We start from the raw sequence: 6,551 nt of genomic DNA, 5'->3' as shown, positions 1-6,551 counted from the left end.
TTATATATTTTATTAAGCATGAGTAATATAATTTTATATGATTGTGAGCTCATCTATCGTGGGTACAATTATATGAAATTTATGTGAATGTAATAATTTAATTATTTCTCTAATTAATTTTATATTACATTAACAATAATTGTGCCTTATCGGTATTTTGTTGTTAATGTATTTTGGTATTATGATACAATATTTTTTTTTAATTTTATCTTATGTCAATTATTTGTCAAGTACCCTATCGGTATTAGTTTTTTTTTCTGACATAAGTTATGCATTGTATTTTGTATTTCTTATTCTATATTTCTTATTTATTATGGTTCAGGACCCTTAGGCGGGATCATAATGAATGAGAAATTTTATATTATAGGCATGTTTGGTTGTGTATTTAGAAATATTTAATTTTTTTTATTGCACAATAATTGTGCATATTAAATGTTTCTTTGTTGTTTTGATACTAGCTTCTTTGCCTATGCAATTAACTTCAGTAAAAACTTTGAATGGGACAAATTTTGAGGACCGAAAATAATCTCTAGATTCATATCTGGCAATTACTAATATATGGACCTTTCTTTGAGAGAGGAAGAGCCTCCAGCTCTTACTCCTGAGTCCACTATTGTCCAGAGAACTTCTCATGAGAAATGGGAACACTCAAACAGGGTGTGTCTGATGGTGATGAAATACACCATGGAGAAGTCTATTCGACAGAGCATTCTAGAAAATGATAAGGCTAAGGATTTTTTGAGGTTAGTTGGCGAGAAATTTAAGACTTTTGACAAAATTCAAAAGGGTTAGTATTTGTCTCTTCATGAGAAGACCAAATATAATGGTATTTGAAATTTGATCAGGTGTTCACTTCTTTTGGCTTTAAGGAAAATGCCTCAGATCAGTGCATTTACTTGAAGACTAGTGGGAGTCATTTCATCCTTCTTGTCTTATAAGTTGATGATATTCTTCTTGCTAGTAGCAGTGTTAAACTTTTGACTAAAGCAAAATTTATGTTAAATAGCCACTTTTATATGAAGGACCTTGGTGATGCCTCTGTTGTTATAGGCATTTAGATTTTTCATGATAGGTCATGTGGCATTCTTGGATTGTCTCAGAGAGGGTATATCGATAAAGTCCTCAAATAGTTTAACATGCAATTTTTCTCCCCATGTGCTGCACTTGTTCAAAAAGGTGACAAAATTTCTAAATCTCAATGTCCTCAAAATGATAATGATAGAGTTGAAATGGAAAAGATCTCATATGCTTTCGCTGTTGGTAGTTTGATGTATGCTCAAGTTTGTACTTGTCCCGATATTGCTTTTTCTGTTAATGCTTTAGGGAGATACTTGAGCAACCCAGGTTTGGGTCATTGGAAATTTGTTAAAAAGGTCTTTAGATATTTACAGGGAACCAAGGATCATATGTTGACCTATAAGAAGTCTGATCAACTTCAAGTCATTAGTTATTCTGATTTTGTTGATTGTCCTGACGACCGAAAATCTACTTCCGATTTTGTTTTTATGATGGCAGGAGGAGCTATTTCTTGGAAGAGTGTTAAACAAACTCTTACAGCTTCTTCTACCATAGAGGCAGAGTATGTCTCTTGTTATGAGGCTACTTGTCAAGTTGTGTGGCTTAAAAATTTGATTTCTGGCTTTCATATTGTTGAAAGTATTTCTAGGCCACTTGTGATATATTGCGAAAATACTGTTGCTATGCATTTCTCTCAAAACAACAGAAGTTCTACTCGCTCAAAGCATTTTGATATAAAATTTCTGTTTGTTAGAGAGAAGGTTTTGGATTTTCATACTCGAATTGAGCATATTGCTACAGAAAATATGTTAGCAGATCCACTGACTAAAGACTTAGCTATTGGAGTTTTTCAAAAACATGTAACTCATATGGGTGTGGTTAAGTTTTTTGATGTGTTGGGTTAGTGGGAGTCTGAAATTTACATTTTTATTATTATGGTTTTCATGAGATGTAAATTTATCAATGACGTCGTTTTCATTACATCTCTTTTAGCATATAAAATTGTTTGAACCATTTTTGGGATCACATATTTATTATATTTTTCATTAACCATTATTTATGAAATATAAACATAAGGTATGTATCCCTATCAGATACTATATTTGTGGTTCATGTTTATATTTCTTATATTGTTAATTGATATATGTACTTGTGTTATAATTTATATATTTAATTTATTGATTAATGTTATCCAAGTGGGAGAATATTATATTTATATATTTATTTATATAATTATTCTCTATTTTATTATTATTATTATGGATTAACATTAATTAATAAACTATATTTATATGTTAATATCAATTATATTGCACATTATTATTAATTTATGGATAATGCATATTGGGCTTCTGATGAATGGTCCATGATGGGTTGGACTGTTTAGTAGCCCATTGAGAGGTCCCTGATCTTTACTAGTAAGGATATAGAACTGATACCCCATTAGTCAGTAAACCCACCCCTACTATTGAGTCCAAACCCTTAATGTTTTAATTATGACAAACCTTATGAACAAATGTCATAAGTATTTAGAATACTTATGTTACTAATGAGTTTAGTTAGTGTATTTAGAATATTAATTAAAGTAAACTCAAGATTGCTTCATAATGATTATATAAAGATGTCTTAGAATCAATATGTCATAAAGATCATAATGAGACTTTAGAAGCAAGAACTCAAAATGTCTCAAAGGAAAGACTATGAAGATTATCTGTATAATATCCAGACTTCTATGAATTCATTTGAGGAGATCTTGGAGGCTATGAAAAGCCTCAATAAGCATATACATTCTTCAAGAAGAAGCCAAGAACTTATATGGAGTAGATCATGTACAAAATTAAAAAAAAAATAGTTGTAGATATTGTTGGGCTTGACTATAGAATACAACTAATGTATTTTGCACATATATTAAGTTGTAAATATGATATTGAGACAAACTTTGTGGCTATGAAAAGCTAGAACATTTATCTACAACCTTTATGAAGAAGTTGTCATTAAAAAAGCCTACATCATGGACAAATATGGCAATCAAGATGAAAATGTCATCTTAAGTTGCAGCACAAACACAATGTAGTATGTTGAGCATATCTAGAGCTATAGACATGTGTTTTAGCCAAACTTGGTGGCTATGAAAGATAAAAGAATTGTGTACAACTTTGATGCAGAAATTGTGGGCAAAAAAGATCTCTATCATGGACAAATTATCTCTGCAAGATGGAAATGTTTATCTTTCCACAACAACATGGTGTTGCTATAATATTTTGGGAATAATGATCAATGACATATTTATCTTCAATTCCTAATGATCAATGACATTTATCTACAAGTTTCATGAAGACATCCTTGTGACAACTTAAAATAAGATTCAATATTAGTCAAGGTTTGTTATTAGCCCAAGAGACAATGTTTATCCTAAGCTAGAAGATAAGCATCTTGTGTTGATGATTCAAGGGAGTTCAAGATGTACATATTCACTTAGGGAAGAAGCCTTGAAGACCTTGTACAAAAGTCACTCTAATGGAACCTTTACATCAGAAAGCTTCGGTTTAAACTCAGTTTCTTAGAAGAGTGGTACTAAATACCTTTCTTAGAAGGTTGCACAAAAATAGACTAAGAAGCATACTTAGAAGATTAGAAAACTTTAGTTCAAGCTTAACTTCTCAAAAGACTAGCATTATAGACCCTACTCAAAAGGAAGCTTTAGAAGCAGATTGCTTCTAAAAGATATGTTGACTACACTAAAGTGAAAGTACAAGTTGATGTCAACACTACTTAAAATTTAAGCTAGCTCCAATGGACATATTTTAAAATGCTATAAAAAGAATACATTAGGTTCATTTTCAAGTGGGAAAAACTAAAGAGAAAAACTAGTTATCAAAGTTGTAAACCTTGCTCCATACTTTGATATATTCAAAGATGTCCACTTCAAAATTTGTATCAGTTCTATAATAGAAAAATGAAGTGTGAAACTTTCCTAGTGGAAGCTCCTAGTCTAAGAGAGATTGTTGTAACCTTAGTAGTTGCTAGGATACACAAATCCATTACTTGTAAAAACCCTTCCCTACCCATATCTGATGTGTAGAGGTATAGGAAGGAGAGAAAAAAGGCCATCTAGTTGGTTAAGCAAGCTCATAGAAGGTAGCTATGAGGGTTGAAATCTCAATACGTGTTGAGGAAGAAACTTAACAGGTGGCTAAAGTGTAGAACACAAACAATAGGTGATTGTGTTGTAAAAGGAAATCTGGAAAGTGGCTAGTAATGTAATCTCAACTAGTGTTGAGGGAGTAACTTGTTAGAAAAGATGCCCTAACCAAGGGGGGTGAATTGGTAGCAAAAAAATTATTTCTTATGCAACTATCTTGGTTTTGAAAAACTTTTCTAATTCTTTCCGAAGAAGTGTATTGATCTAAAGTTGTATATAAGATACTAAGTTCATATTCAATGCAAGTCTAAAATCACTCAATTCTACATGCAACGTTTATGCCTCACAACACATAACATCAAGAATAGAAATTGAATTGCAAGAATGTAAAATCAAGTATAATGCAAGAGAAAAATGCACAATCAATTTATACTGGTTTACCCACATCCACTTATAACCTACGATCAGTCCCCAATCAACTCGATTGAGATTTTTCACTAATCTTTAATATCAGAAGTTTTACAATCACAATACTACATGCAATACATTTCTACACTATTAAAGAAATCACTTCTTACACCCTAAACATTCACTTGTAGCACCCTACTACAAGATTCTCCCTTTTTAAGAAACCTTCTTAAGAAAAATAATTAATGCAGAAGAAGTTAAGGAACAAATTCACCTGATGTACATAACATATCATAGTAGGTGAATCAACCAATAGTAACTTATCCTTTCACTCCATGAATATGATGATCAATTCAATTCTTGAAAGCTTTCTTGAGGTTACCACAAAGGTTAGAGAACATCTTCTTGCAAAGAAAAATGTTTCTTAAAGAGTATTTTTGAAAAAGATATCACAAAGATTCAAGTCTCTCTGTTCTAAGTGTGAAAAATGATATATATATATATATATATATATATATATATATATATATAAGTTTTCTTATTGAAATAATCGATTATTTATATGGATAATCGATTATTTTGTTCTTAAAAGATCTAGAAATCAATTAATAATAGTTTAATTGATTATTTTATGTAATAATTGATTATTCCATAATATGTTTATGAAATAATCGATTATTTTGTTGAATAATCGATTATTATAGTAACTACTCCTTAGGTTTTTGAAAAACAGAGCAAATAATCGACTATTACTTAAGATAATCAATTATTTTAAGTGAAAACTTAATATCTCGATTTTTATACAATTTCTCTTTACAAATCAATTCTTACACTTATCTTAATCATCAATCATCATCTAGATAGAGATAAAAGGCTAAATTACTTACCAAGCACAAAGCACAAAAGCAACAAAGCTTTAAACACACAAAACAAGATACAACTTGCACTCTTTTCTTTCAAGAGGCTTAAAACACAAAATAAAATACAAGTTGCACGCTTATCTTTTAATAGGCTTATTTGTAATCATCAAAATCAACTAAGACCATGTCTTCATTCTAAGCTTGATTAACATAACTTAGTAGGTGGCTAAGAGTTCTATACAAACAGTAGGTGGCTGGTTTGTGTAGGATAAATCTAGCATGCGACTGGTTTGTGTAGGGTAAATCTAGCATGCGACTAGTTTGTGTAGGGTAAATCCAGTAGGTGGGGAGGAATGTAATCAGAACAATTGTTGATAATTTAGTGGAAAATCCCACAAGGTTGTGTGGGGACTGAATGTAACTCGAGGTGGGGTGAACTAGTATAAAGCTCATTATGCAATTTCTCTAACTTTATCTCTTTTACTTGTTGCAGTTATTTTAATGCCTTATATATATTTGTTGCATAATTTGTCATTGTTTTTAACTGATTAGAAGAAAGAATCATGAGAAAACTAAGTTTTTGAACACCTAGAAACAGTAGCTTCTAAGCAAGATATTTTTATAAAGAACAATTTTTTTTCCAATAAAACATGTTTATTTAATGCTACTACATTCATTGTCATCCTATTACATAATTAGTTTTACAAATAACTAAATTTAGAAATCATTTTAGAAAAATTTAAACTCTAAAATTCAAAAGTATCAACTTCTAAAGTTATCTTTAAAAGATATAATCAACACCAACACTCAAAAATAATAACTTCTGAGCAACAAAATTTTATAAAGCAATTGATTTTTAAAGGACATAACAATTTAACTCATTTCTTGTATGCTACGACTCACTTCACTTGCATCATAAAATACAAAAAGTTTCAATTATACACTCATACTTATCAAATCAACCATATGCAATCTAACCATCTCATTCAAAATCAATCATAATTTTCCTTATTAGAACTAAAATTTGTCCACCACTACAAAAATGCTAATTGTACGGATAGTGTTACACGTTTCAATCAGTATCATATATCTTTTAAAACATTTTAAAGATATAGTTTTTTTAA

General features: G+C 30.2%; 1 pseudogene; it reads left to right on the top strand.

Moving 5' to 3' along the window:
- Window positions 1-1,136: 1,136 nt before the first annotated feature.
- On the top strand, window positions 1,137-1,922 carry LOC145957168 (secreted RxLR effector protein 161 pseudogene; annotated as a pseudogene).
- The last annotated feature ends 4,629 nt before the right edge of the window (window positions 1,923-6,551 follow it).

The sequence above is a fragment of the Cajanus cajan genome, chromosome 4 (genome assembly GCF_000230855.2).
Source record: "Cajanus cajan strain Asha chromosome 4, NIPB_CcT2T_4, whole genome shotgun sequence".
NCBI lineage: Eukaryota > Viridiplantae > Streptophyta > Magnoliopsida > Fabales > Fabaceae > Cajanus > Cajanus cajan.
This window is presented reverse-complemented; position numbering and strand designations above follow the sequence as displayed.